This window comes from Leopardus geoffroyi, chromosome A3 (genome assembly GCF_018350155.1).
Source record: "Leopardus geoffroyi isolate Oge1 chromosome A3, O.geoffroyi_Oge1_pat1.0, whole genome shotgun sequence".
NCBI lineage: Eukaryota > Metazoa > Chordata > Mammalia > Carnivora > Felidae > Leopardus > Leopardus geoffroyi.
This window is the reverse complement of record NC_059336.1, coordinates 111281783-111297071: the sequence shown is the minus strand read 5'-3', so window position 1 is coordinate 111297071 and position 15289 is coordinate 111281783.

Below are 15289 nucleotides of genomic sequence, written 5' to 3'. Positions count from 1 at the left end.
CTGTATTTTTTTTTTCATTTCCAGAGTCTTATTCTGATGTTTTTCAAACTAACAGAAAATTTGAACAATGAACATTTTAATGCCCTTCACCTATATTCATCATTACTTTTCTTTCTTTCTTTCTTTCTTTCTTTCTTTCTTTCTTTCTTTCTTTCCTTTTCTTCTCTCTTTCTTTCTCTCTCTCTCCCTCTCTCTCTCTCTCTCTCTCTCTCTGACATTTCTCCTGAGCAATTTGGAATGTAGTTACAGAAATCATGATAGTTTACCGCTAAATATTACATCATGCATCTCGTAAGGAAAAAAATCATCTTACCAAGAAAATTAACAATACCATCTACTCTCCATATTAAAATGTTCCCAATTACCGAAAATACATTTTTTTCCAAAAATATATCTTATAACTTTAAAATACAAGATTCAAGGAGCGCCTGGGTGGCTCAGTCAGTTGAGCATCTGACTTCGGCTCAGGTCATGATCTCATAGTTTGTGAGTTCAAGCCCCACATCGAGCTCTGTGCTGACACCTCAGAGCCTGGAGCCTGCTTCCAATTCTGTGTCTCTGGCTCTCTCTGCCCCTCCCCTGCTCTCTGTCTCTCTCTCAAAAATAAATAAACATTAAAAAAAATTTTTTTTAAATACAAGAGTCAATGAATGATGAAGCATTGCATTTGATTGTTGTCTTTTTAGCCTTTATAAATTTAGAAGTTACATACCTTTATGTTTGTTTGTTTGTTTTTCAAGACATTGTGTTTTGTTTGGTTTTGTTTTTTGTTTTCTGGAGGAGTACAAGCCATTATTTTGAGGAACAGATTACATTTTGAAGTTTCTGATTGTTTTTTAAGGAATGAATTCAAGTTAAACATATTTGGAAAGAAGAGCATAGGTGTTACTGGTACTTTTTATTATATCACATTAGGAGCATAATGTATCAAATTTTCACACTAATAGTAATGCTGTTTCCTTCTTAGTTAAGGAGTTGACTGTCAGATCTCTCTATTCATAAAAGTACATTTCCCCTGTAAAATTCAATTAGTAAATAACTGGTGGGATTGAATCATTGTTGACTAAATATACTATTTTCTAACCATATTTTAGCTAAAAGTGTTAGCATCCACAAAGAATCCTTGCCTAATCTAGTTACTACATTAAGGGTTGCCAATAGTGTTTTCCTAATTTTCCCATTTCTTTTATTTTTTAATGTATTTGGTTATTTTGAGAGGGAGAGAGAGAGCAAGCAGGGGAGAGGCAGAGAAAGAGGGAGAGAGAGAATCTCAAGCAGGCTCCACACTGTCAGCCTAGAGCCCAAAGCAGGACTCAAACTCACAAACTGAGATCATGACTTGGTCAGAAATCAAGGGTCAGTCACTTCACTGACTGAGCCACCCGGGTGCCCCCCCTTCCATTTCTTTTACATTAACTCATTGATATTTTTCTGAAAAATGCTTTAATTTGTACTCCCCCCCCCCCACACACACACATATATTATCTCACAGGAATCACTACCACCACATAGATATTTGTATCAGTGTTATCATCCATTTTCATAAGTCTTTGATACTCAAAGTGCCCAACTTGTGGCCAGTGGGAGCCCCTTCAACCTGCCTTCCATGTCATTTTCAAATGACCTTGTTGTTTCTGAGTTCCTCTTTGCTTTCTGCCATAGGTATTCCTGGCACACCTTATGCTTTTCCTGCCTCAGAAGGAGGCAGAAGTCAGCCATGTCAGCTACTTCTCAAATGAGTTGCAGTTCTTTTTAGTGGGAAACGGAACATAGAAACCAACTCTGGGAGCTAGATGTGCCCCGTAGTAATGGGATGTCATTGTTTTGAGACCATCTCAGTAGCCAGTTTACTCTGTGTGTGTGTGTGTGTGTGTGTGTGTGTGTGTATGTGCACGCACACGCATGCATGTATGCATGTGTGTTGTATAATGTTCTTAACTTTCTTATATTTTGATATGCCTTCACTGGGATAGTAAATTTTATTCTTTTTTAAAGATAATATTTTTACAGCAGTTTCAAATCTACAATAATGATGCTTTCTCTACCCATATCTTGGGGTAGATGAGAGGAACAAACAAAATAATATATATCATGCCCTTTGAAAGGCATAAACTGCTATAAAAAACTTAGTGCATTGCCAGTGTTATTACTCATACATGTTCATAGTTGATCGGACATTTGAAATATGCCCCAGAAATTTTCTTAGTTTGTAGTGCTAGGTGTTTATGCTTTTTTGCTTTTGGTTAAAAATATCATTTTAGAATTTCCTAGTGTAGTATGTATAATCTTGCATGCTTTTTATAAAGTTAGAAATTCAAAGTTTGGGAGGCCTGCAGTAACCTCAGGAATAGGCAAACATTGGCAGATTTGGAACATAAAGGCTTTCACTTTAATGCTGGACCTTACTGCAATCAGCAAACTAAATTCCTTGTCACATTTCTTACTCTGAGTGAATTCCAATGTGGCAGAGTACTCTCAAAAAGCATTTAATCATCGTGCAAGTCACAAGACAGGTTATTAATAAGTGATTATTTCTCATAATAAAGAAGCTTGTTATAATCAAAGCTGTTGTTTATTCCTACAAGAAATGTTCTTCTGCTCAAAATGAAGTTTGTTCCCATTTTTAACGGAGTTTAAGTGTGAGAAATTAGAATGCAAAACTGGGTGAAGCAACAGAAATTGGCTGGCAGGGTTCAAATATCAACCCACAGCATGTCAACTTTCTCAGTCTCAGATGCTGCTGTAGACACACACGCCTACTGTGAAGGATCCCACGCACAGAGACCTGACACAAAACATGAGAATCATGGAAGCAGAAGAGACCGTAGGAACATATGAAACACTTGCCCCACAACAGATGAAACTGAGACTTAGTAGGAAACTCTTTTACCCAAGTTCACAGTGCAAGTCAGCAGAAGAACAGAGCTAGAGCCCAGGTGTCCAGACTCCAGGTCCAGTGCTGTTCTGCTTCACGCACCTGTCTGTAGCGCCGGAGGTAGACACTGGTTAAGTTAAACAGTCAAGGGGTAAACAGAATGTAATCTGGTTGGATGTGGGGAAGGCAGAAGGACAAAAGAGAAAAACATGAACAGATTCTTACCTCATTCACCAGAAATCCTGTCCCTAAAATTTGGCTCTTTAAGGCTGTAGTGATTCTGTGATTCTGGCTGACGTTCCAGACATGGAAAGGAATGTTCTCTACATATTTCCATGTAAATAAACTTGCTGCCACCAGGAGTGCTAATCCCTGGGCATTCTGCTGCCTGCAAAAGTATCTTTATCCTCTTATGCTTATATGCTTAAACAAGGGTGATACCACACCCAGACCCTAGACACATTGTCCCTCAGTGGCTTTCCCAGCAAACACTGTTGTTCTTAACTCCCAGGAAAGATCAGTAAGAACTGAGGTGCCCCTTCTTTTGGAATTATTCAGAGTCACAGTGCAGGGCAGGGGTGGGGGTGGGGAAGAGTATTCATTTAGAATAAAACAAAAAATCTACAAAGAAAATGTTAAATTATATTAAAGGTACATATGTCCAAAACAAAGATTTTTCAGGGAAACATAAATAACAAAAATATATATTAAATGCATTCAAAAATATTCTTGTGGTCAGAAGGCAAATAGAATTAAGGACGAAGGGAATAAGTAGACAACAAACTAAAATAAAATAAATTTTTAAAAAAATTGGGGGGGAGTGGTAATGACAGAGCGGGTATTTCACTATAAGAAATACCAAGTTACTATGCACGTCACTTGACCTGACTGCATAAAGAAATCAGATGTCAGAGTTGTTAGGTCCTTGGTATAAATTTGTGCCAAAACGTTACATCCCATGGTCTTTATGAAAGTGTTCTGAAAGAGCTCTGTTAAAACACAAAGTGCCAGGAATGACTGCATTCAACCTGGAGAGCTAGAAGTGAAAGAAAAACCATGCCAACCGATACAACATGTTGGCCAGTTGCATGCAATTTAATTCACAAGGCCTCACAGGTGATTATAAAATGACCACTTTGACTTTCTTTTTGAAATCATCTGCTGAGAATATTAACATAACGACAATTTGCGTGTACAGGTGAGTGGGGAATATTGCATAGAAGAAAGTCAGTATTTTTGAAACTTCCTGGTTCAGTCAGCTTTTTAATTTAACCCAGAGAAATGAGGAGAAGCCTCCAGTTAAGCCTGCGGTTTAACCCCAGGGTGGGGGCGTAGGGAGGTAGAACAAAGACAGAAGCAAGAGGAACCAGGAAGCCACCCACCAGGACCAGAGACTTTCTGCCAACAAGGACTTTTTTCTTTGCAAGGATGAACTGATACATTGAGGAAATTCAACAGCAGGCTTAATTTTTTAGGTAACTGTTGAAAAAACTAAAAGTAAGACATTGAAAATAGTCATACCCTTCAAAATATATGGCCCTTGGAATTTAAAGGAGGTTGTTGTCATAAAATGTAAACCTTAATTCAACTTTCACAAAAGTTCTTATTGGACACCCCTCCACTGTTTCCCCGCTCCATGAATAGCCTGCTTTCAGCAATTTTCGTTTCTGTTCATACATAAGGTATTAGCTTACTTTCCTTTCCCCTTGGCCTCTGGCCTTGAGAGAGACTCTAAGTAATAATGCAGGAGGAGAGCAGTACAGGGCAACTTTTCAGTGTTTCCACTTCCTCCTTAGATGTCACACCAGCTCACCCAGCAACTCTTCATTCAAGAAATCCAGTGCAGAAACCAGAAGGTCATGAGCAGAGTCATGAGTCACGAGAACTGGCTAAATTCTAAACCATTCCTGAGATATAATAACAACTACCTACTAGAAAAAAGCAGCTGACCCTAAGAGGCTTCTTGACAGTGTAGGACAGAAGAGTCCAGAATAGTCCCTCTGCACCATTGCTGCACATTAGAATCACCTGGGGGAGTATTTCAAAAATATACATGCTCAAGTTCAACCCAAACTAATTAAATCAGAATCTGAGGGGGTTAGGCTCAGTATTATTAAAGTCCCTCAGGTAATTGTAATATGAAGCCAAGGGTGAGAACTAGTGTTCTAGAAGATCCAAGGAACAGGTAATTAATACAATCCGGTTGCTTATTAAGAGTGGTTTTATAACAAAACATTTAATTAGTAGCTAATCAAGGTAGTTGAAATGGAGAATTAACCTCAGGCTTTGTCTTACTGCATTTTTTGAGATCACAGTCAGATACCAATTTATAAAGTGATAGGTTGCAGAAGGCTGAGAAAAATGGAACAGAGTAAAGTGTGTGGGGAGATGGGTAGGAGTCAGCCAAAGGGAAGTACCCCAAATCCCGAGAGCAGAGACAGCATCGTATTCATCTTTGAATTGCCACCACCTAACATAGCAAGTCTGCACAGAGTGGGTTCACAATAACTACCACGATCTGACTGAATTACCAGGAGAAGCTTCTTTTTGTCTGGGTTTCTCTGATAGATCTTGATACTAGAGCGTTTTTCTCCTGAAAGCCAGGGGAAATCCCTTGAGAAAGCACCTCCAGACAAGCCTGGATAGACATGTTGGACACACGCAACTAGCTAACAATGTGGTGCCCCTTAAAATGGATATTCATTTTAAATGTTGCCTGGACATTGTTTAGTCGAGAAGCCGAAGGCTCTGCTCGGGAAGGGCAGGACTGAGAAGATCTGGTGGTAGTAATCTGGCTTTCTTCCATTATGTGAACAAATTAGCTCTGGACCCAAATTTGCATATAGCATTTGGCAAAACAAAAGCCATTCAGTTAATTAATCCACCCTACTCAAAATAATTTTCGTGATAATCTATTGTCATTTAAGCTTATTGATGGAAGTGTCACCTATATCATCCCTAAGTACTTTGTTAATATTTCTACTAATTACATCTGTATTTTCCCTCAAAGGGACTAGAGAAGATAAAATTCGATGCCTCTTTTACCTTTCCCCTGTTCCCCAGGGATTTACATGTGCCTGCATAAATTGGTACCCTGTGGCTGGCATATCTCTGAATCCATCTTATTTTCTTGAGTAATTGCCAATATCACCACACTGTCTAGCAGTGCCTCAGACATTTCCTGGTTCCTATTGGAAATTTCAGTTCATCGCCAGGCCTTCTACTCATCTTCAAGTTGTCCACTCTGAGACATTGCTTGCATTCCTCACACTGACTTCAGGACAGTCACTCACTATTCTTCTTTGGAAACCCTCTGCCTCTATTATACCGTAATATTTGGCTATCCAGAAATTCAGCCCACTGTCGTCACCTGTGAACATTTTCTCATACTGGTCCTTATCTTCTGTCTCTCTATAAAAATATAATCTAAAAGATTTGCCTCAAATCCCATAATTTAATAGAACTTTCCAGAACTAATTATGAATCTCTTTTCTCTGAGCTTTTTGTGCTGTAGTTCTTCTTCGGCACTCATGCTATTTTACTTTACTATGTACACGCAAGTCTGTATTAGTTGGACTCTTTTAGTTACAAGTGATGTAAAACTCACTTTTCAAACTGGCTGCAACAACAAAATATTTAACTGAGAAGTCAAGAAGTAGGACAGGCTTCTAGCATGGTTAAAGAAGAACGTGAGTTCCAAATATGTGTGACTCTTCCATTTTTTCACTCCGCTCTCATGTGTTGGCTTCATTATTAGAACTGGCCTCTTTCGTGGTGGTAAGTTGGCTGCTGGGGCAATGATAACCTCCTCCTTCACATGTGGCAGATATAGGAAATGATATCCCATCATAATTGGAAAAATCTGCTGCCTAACCCATTTCCAAACAATCCCTTTACCTAAGGAAACGTCTTGCATTAATTGGTTAATGCCTGAATCAGTCACCATAGCTCTGGAGTTTGGCTGAGACCAGGAGTCAGCATTGCCATAAACTTCAGCAGAGGGTACAAATTGGCCCACAGTCCATTTTTGTAAATAAAGTTTTATAGGAACATAGACACACTCATTTGTTTACTTTCTCACTGTGGCTACTACAAAGGGCAGAGTTGAGTAGTGTGACAGACTCTATATGGTTCCACAAAGCCTAAAATATTTCACTTTGGCCCTTCATAGAAAAAACTTGCCAATTCCTGCTTAAGTCTAGTTTGGGACCATCCATGAAACTGAGCTTGGGGGTCATTTCCAAAAGGAATGGCTGCTTTATCATGAAGAGGAGAGGGTCCCAAAATGCAATTCTGTGTCTTACTAGGAAAGAAGAAGGAGAAGTTTCTTGAGGGCACTGACCAAACTTACTGATTTTCATAGCACAGTGTTCTGAATGGCGTTAGGCTCAATAATAATGTGTAGATTTGCTGAGTTGAATCGAATTGTTGCATTCTCTCCTGTTAATTTCCTCTTCCATTTCTCTGGGAATGTAGATATTGAATACTCTAGAAATTCTATTGGGTGTAAAGGAAAGTTTCTCCAACTTGCTTGCTCCATTACTTTGCTGAAGGAAATGATGGGATGTGACATTGGATTTGTAATCACCAACTCTGTTTATTTGTCCAAGTCAACAGTAAACCCTAAAAATACTGCAGGAACTCCAAGAATGGAGAAGGACATGCTAAATTTTTTAGAGAAAAATAAGGCTGAATATTCTGTAATTATACATTCAGGAAGGTATCCTCACTTGTTTGTTTCTTTTTTTAACAGAAACTTTTACAAATATGAGTCAAGTTTAAAAGTATATTCTTCCTTTTCTATAGTTCCATAGTAAATGAATATTTTCATGGAATAACTAAATTGGGTCTGTAAATTTTAGTGTAGAAGATTTCTTCGGCTACTGAACGATACAACTGACATTATTTGAAATTAGAATAAAGCAAAAAGTACATGTAACAGCTTAATATTTATAGTTCTGCCATCAGGAAATCATACATCTGACTAGAATATTTTTAATATAAATAAGGCACATATTTTTCAGTTATTTTACTTATTAAGTGCCAATCGTATCACGAAGTTAGTACGTCAAAATCATTCCTATTTGATTATTAGCAGGTATGTTTTAGCCTACCGATTTATCTTTTTCATTCAATACTGATTTTGAAAACAAAGGGGCTGGGATAAGGAGAGAGGACATAGAACTGCAAAAATTGCCTATTAATTACAATAAAAATTACAATAGTATAAAAATATTTATGTTATCCTAAGACCCAAGATATTCAAAATTGGATGTGAATATCAAGCTGAATATGCAAAGGAAAAATACTTTCATTTCCCAAACAAACTGCATCATTTCCTGCTGAAAGGAAAAATTGAATAGATGAGAATTTGATGCTGTAACATATTCTGAGTTCAGAATCCTGCAATTTTTAAGGATTAAAATACTAGGGGATTCAAAGCTGTGCAATTCCATCTGACATTTGGATTGTCATTTACTATTCAGCTCCCTGTTTCATCACTCTCGGGGGGTGGGGGAGTGGGGGGTGGGGGGTGGGGTTGGGGGGAGTACTCTAACTGCATACTGGAGAAGCCTGCTCCCCCATCTCAGCTACACGCTGAGAAGGGAAATGTCCTGCCTCCTAACACCTCATTTCTTGTCTTCCCGTTTGGATTATGCATTGCCCACAATGGATTTCAAAACAACCTTGAAATGTTGTGGTATTAGAATCTCATTACCTGATATTTACCACTGATTTCCTTCCATTCAAAATATAATTTTACGTCCTTAATTTCTTAGCATAAACAAACCACTTCCAATACCCACGTCTACTTGCACACCGTGGAATTGGTAATAACTCAGATTCAGTTGTTCTAATTCACCACGGCTCTTTAGGGTTGCCTCCAGAGAGGCAAAAATTCTGTTTTGCTTGTAAATAGTAACCCACTGTTGCCTGAAGGCTATGTCTAATTTATCTTATTTTGCAAAGATACGCACCTGTAGCACAATACATATTAAAATATTGAAACTTTTACTTTGGTTTACACATTAATTTCCTTAAAAAACACCTTTAGCCTTTTAAAACCATTCACTATTCAGTAATTTTCATGACTTTCATACACATTTGTCAATAGTTTTTTTTATTTTCCCCACACCTTACCCTCTATTTCTTGCTCTTTATTACTGAGAATAAAGGTTTCAGACAATAGAACTGGGCTGTTTCCCCTATTTTATAAAATATCAAGGTTAAGATAAAAACTACAGCACTTTTTTTCCTCCTGAGTTCACTTTTGTTGCCATTCTACCTTACAGAATCTGATCCTCAAGAAGTTATTCATAGAGTGTGTGCAAAGGTCCTTTTTATGTTCAACTACTTTTTACATATCAAGTCTCACTACTCCCTTCTTTCTCCTCCTCTGCTTACCTAGTCTGCACATTTACTTTGTCCCCAGAAGGAATAATCACAATAGAAGTATGTTAATACTGCTTTACAATTTGGATGTCACTACACTGTAGCATTTTGTCCTATCACAGACATAAACTAAGAGATTATATTATAGTTTATAATAATCTTCTCAAACAGAAAAAGCTCTAGTCCACTTCTGTTTAAAACTTCACCCACATGAATCAGGAAAAGGAGAGAGCATTGTCATGGGAACTTTTTTGATTGTTTGTTTTTAATATTTATATATTTTTGAGAGAGAGACAGACTGTGAATGAGAGAGAAGCAGAGAGAGAGGGAAACACAGAATCTGAAGCAGGCTCCAGGCTCTAAGCTGTCAGCACAGAGCCCGACGTGGGGCTTGAACTCAAAAGCCATGAGTTCATGACCTGAGCTGAAAGTCGGACATTTAACCCACTGAGCCACCCAGGTGCCCCAATGTCATGGGACCTTTGTATTTGAAGTTAAACTCACCTGAAAATGCAGGTTTTGACTGTGTGCATGTGAATGCCTGTTTGCCTGCCTATTATGCCAATGTGGGCATTTCTCAGAGGATCCAAGTGACAGAGACAGTGGAGTTAGAACAAAGAAAATGCATCAATAAAAGATGTATCCATTAAATACGGACAGGAGAGAACATATACAATGTAGCCCCACAGATACATTAAATGAGTGTTAAGTAAAGAAATTAACCAGATGAAATGAAGTAGAATTTCTTGATTACTGCAATAAGAGACTTCTAACTCTACTGAGTAGATCCTGAAGTAAATCAGACCTTGTTGAACAACAAGACTTTGAAGTCTTGTTTCAGCAGAGAGGCTTGACTAGAATTGAGCAAAGGTGTTGGCGTAATAGTTCAGGCTTGGTAAAAACAGCAAGGTGACAATTTAGAAGTGAGGGATTCAAAAACTGTTACGGAGTAAATAGTCCACTGATACTTTCTGTTGAAGATTTAATGAGTCTTTTAGGAAATTTCTGGAATGAATAATGAAGTTGTTTGCAGCTAGTTTTTTATTTTGCTGGTAAAAGTCTCCTGGAATAATAATACCATATTGATGTAGACAGTGATAATACTAGATCCTATATTTATGATTTCTGTAATCTGGCAAAACATTTACTGTCTCAGTATCTCTTTTCCCCATCTGTAAAATGGGAATGCTTTTTACCTGGCAGTTTGTTTGGGAAGACTGAATGAGATATTTATTAGGTTCTGGCACAGTATTTGACCTAAGTTTTCAACAAATGCTATTTTTTTTCCCTCTTCCCTAATTTCTGGACTCTGGCCCCAAGGATTCAATAATATTTTATTTTTTATTCTATTTTTTTTAATAACTCGAAGTTTGTACACTTTGATCACCTTCACCCATTTCCCCTGTCCCCGCACCCTCCCCAGGCATCTGCCATTTTATTCTCTAGGATAATGGCCTCAAGTCCATCCATGTTGATGCAATGGCAGGATTTCCATATCTTTTATGGCTGAATAATATTCCATGGTATATGTATATACCGCATTTTCTTTTTCTGTCCATCTACTGATGAACCCTTAAGTTGTTTCCATGTCTTGGCTATTGTTAGTCATGCTGCAGTGAACATGAAGGTGCAGTTATCTCTTCAAGATAGTGATTTTATTTCCTTTGAACCCAGAAGTGGAATTGCTGAATCATATGGTAATTCTACTTTTAATTATCTGAGGATGCTCCATGCTGTTTTCTATAGTGGCTGCACCAATCTGCACTTCCACCAACAGTGTACCTAGGTTTTCTTTTGTATCGTTTGCTTTAGCCAGCTTTTAAATCGAACCCAAGAGTTCCTTCCATCTACTTTTCTGCATCCCAGAGCTGCTATAAATAATGATACAACCCTCCCAACCACTCTTTTACTGGATGCTGTGGGAAATTAGTACATGAGATCTTTTTATTTTAAAGTTTTAGTTCTAATCATCTTGGGGGAAATAGATGTGAGGAAGTTGTACAAGTTCCAGATAGTTCAGGAAATTGGTGTCACGGTTATTCCCAGATTTATTGAAACACCCAGGCTGGGCCTGTCTTTTATTTAGCCTGGCAAAACTACTTCTTAAAAGGGTCCCGTGGAGGTTTAATTCATATATATTTTTAAGTGACTGATAGCTTAATGCGTTTCCTATAGCAGGGCGATGTATATACCAGCTTACCAACTAAGACATTGTGTATACAAATGAACAATGACCAAATCATACATGACAATAGAAATCTGACCCACAATCTCTACAGCAACCAGTCCAGGAAGCCAAACCACAACTTCTGCAATAATTGTAGGACTTGGTTAATGACTGCCAGCTTACCTATTTTTTGCCTCCCACTCAAATCAGAATCAAAGAAAGCCACACATAATCTCTAAAACGATCATATAGACACGGTGCTTCTAATTAGCCCAACTCGCATGCCCAAAACCCTCATTCAGAGCACACCTAACACCTTCCCCTTCTCTCTCCCCCTATTTTTCCTATACTGCTTTCCCATTACCCAGCCTGTCTTTGAGTTTCTGCCAAATACAAAGACTCGTTTGCTGTAGAAAACTCCGAATAAATAACCTCTGATTGTTCTCATTTAGGTGGTCATTTGTTTATACACAATAAGGCTTCAGTAAAATCCAGAGTCCCCAGCCACTTCCAGAGAGCCATTTACTAAACATATCACTCAAGTGTGAACCCCTAGTTCCCTCTTATTCTTCCAGCTTTCATTGACTTGACTATACTCAACCGGGGCAAACTACATTCCTGCCAATAGATCTCACCAGAAGTCAGTATTAACATGAGAGGCTTTCTCCGTCACCTTAGTTAGCAATGTTCATGTTGAAGTCCCACTAATGGACCCCATGACTTCAAAAATGTGTCTCTAGGGATTAGGCCTCAGCAACAGAACACAAGTAGGTGACAAAGAAATTTAGGTGATGAAACAGAGCAATCAATCTCCTACTTACTGAAAGTCAGGCCCTAAGGTTTACAACAAAACACCTGATTTATGTCCCCACTTTTGTTGGCCAGAGAAACACCTAAGTGTCTTCTTAGGTTGGAATAGATTTTGTGAGATTTAATGCTCAAAGAAATCATGTGACACCAATAGATGAGAAAACCAAAATTCAAATACATGAGCATGTCCACAGCCAACCAAAAATTATCTGGATGACTACCAAAGACAAAAGCCAGAGATTCAAGTCCAGATGGTCTATTCGAAGTCTAATGTTCTCTCTGTTACACCCTAATAAAGTATATAGCATGTTTCTGAAACAACAATTTCACATAAGAAACCAATGTCAAACTCATAGAAATGAAGACATATTAAGTGAAATCAACATATGAAATTAATTAGTTCTTCCATAGTATTAGATAGGGCAGGGAATCTGTATGATATTTGTTTTGACTGTTGTCATGGCCCTTAGCACATTGTTCTATAATCATCAGATAGTCTTCAGTGTCTTCTTGATGTTAGGGACTGTGGCATTTTTGTTTTTGTGTCTCCAGTCTTAACAATTTGCAACACATCACAGACTCACAATAAGTGTTTGCTGAATAAATGTAGAAATTTTGTGAGGCAGTCAAGAGATTTCAAACCAAGAGCTATGTTTGCACCATCTCTGGAAATTAGTCAGGTCAATTCATCTACCTGGGACTTGCACTAGATTAGTGCTTCTCAACTATTTTTTTTTCATTACTTATTCCCCTAAGGAGTCTTTTTTAGATATTTTTAAAAATCGTCACTGTCTCGGGGCGCCTGGGTGGCGCAGTCGGTTAAGCGTCCGACTTCAGCCAGGTCACGATCTCGCGGTCTGTGAGTTCGAGCCCCGCGTCGGGCTCTGGGCTGATGGCTCAGAGCCTGGAGCCTGTTTCCGATTCCGAGCCTGTCTCCCTCTCTCTCTGCCCCTCCCCCGTTCATGCTCTGTCTCTCTCTGTCCCAAAAATAAATAAACGTTGAAAAAAAAAAATTAAAAAAAAAAAATCGTCACTGTCTCATCACATTTTAGTATACCGGCTTATCTAATACATGTATATCTGTGTTTTATACATAAAAATGTTAAGATTTTCTTCTTACCCTCCAAGAACCAATATTGCCCTCATTGAAGATACATAGCACTACATGGTTGATGAATATCCCAACCACAAAATGCTGTAATTATTCAATTTCTTAGGTTTTACAATTATTACAAATGATGTGTTAGTCTTCAGGTTGGTAAGGAACTGTGTGAAACACAAAGAGGTGATTGATAGTGAAAATTATAGAATCAGGGCAAGATAAATATTATTCTGATCATATATAATCAGGCTCCTTCTATTCTAAACATGGACACTGACTTTTGACCAGGGATCAAAATCTTCTTGTGGTTATAGCTTTCCAGTTTGTACCATCGATCTCCCAGAGGCCCGCATGCTGGTAGGCCTCACTCGGAAATGATGTACATTAAAGGAAAAGCCTCCAATCATGAATCAGATCCTGGAGTGAGCAAGCCAAAGTCTCTAAAATTGAACGGCTCAGCAGGGACTCTAACACTGCTTTAATTTGAACATTCTGATTTTTTCCTATTTATACATATCTAGGGTAGTCTCTTGGCTTAAAATCAAGTAACAAGCATATTCTTACAATGGACCTAATTAATAATTTGTGCCTGGATTTATACTGCATTACAACTGAATGAAGATTAAAAGAATAATTTGTCCTCCTCAACACTACATGCTACTCTGAAGTTATATAGGCTCATTTTTAATTTTTTTTTTTTTTTTTTTTTTTGAGAGAGAGAGAGAGAGAGACAGAGCGTGCAAGCAGGAGAGAGGGCAGAGGGAGACAGAGAGAGAGAATCTTAAGCAGGCTCCAGTGTGGAGCCTGATGTGAACCTTGATCCCACAACCCTGGAATCACTACCTGATCCAAAATCAAGAGGCGGATGCTCAACCAACTGAGCCACCGAGGGGCCCTCAATTTTACATTCTTATACAATAATTCTCTGGGATTCTCTCTCTGTCTCTCTCTCTCTCTCTCTCTCTCTCTCTGTCTCTCTCTCTCTCTCCCTTTCTCTATCTCTGTCTCTTCCTCCCTCAACTCCTCCCTCCCTCAGAATGTTCCAGTATGATTGATGGACAAACGAATTCTACAACAAATCCAAGCTATATCATAATAGGTCATGATAAAACATTACAGTGATACTGACTTCAAAAACATTGCCATGGTAACCAGCAAAATTTGGATTTGAATGTGGTGAGAGAAAATGACTATCTCTCAACAAACAAAAGAAAAAATAACAGTTAAGGGTACAGAGTGATCTTGCCTTAGTAACCTGATTAACAAAGCTCTCTGTAAGGAGTATCACTCAGTGGTACCATTGCCCTTCATTTCCTTGGCACTAGGAATGAATAAACAGTGATACAAAGAAAACAAACTATGAGTAATAAGCTAATAAATACTCTGGTTATAAAATACAGTATTTGGTGCTTTGTTGCCAGTGACTGTGCTTTGAACTGATTTCAGTAGGGGTTTCAATTTTTTTTTTTTTTTTTTTTTTTTTAATGTACTAAAAAGAGAGAGATGTCAAAACCCAGATTTGGTCCATCTCTGGTAATTTTAGCTCATGAAGGTCACAGGTCTCTGCTCAACGTAATTTCAAAGCCTATGCTCCTCTCACCAGACTTCCCTAAATAATGCCAAGTCAAACTAATCCCCAGAAGTTTTCTCCAGGTAATCACTTCATCGCCCACTCAATCAGATGGGCTTTCCATTCATTTCATCTTTTTTTTCCAAGTGTTCAGATTTTCAGATTTGGTTGTACAAATCATTAGAATACGCTTGCCATTAAAAGATATATGTGCTGTTGCATATTTGATGATATTGTTTTGAAGTTGGAACCATCCTGTTTGAAAACAGCAGTTGCCATAGGAACAGGTTTTCCAACTAGATCTTACAAGGAGAAGTATGTCATAAATAATTGGCAATGCCCTGAGGGAGCTGTTAAACACCCAAAGAAAGG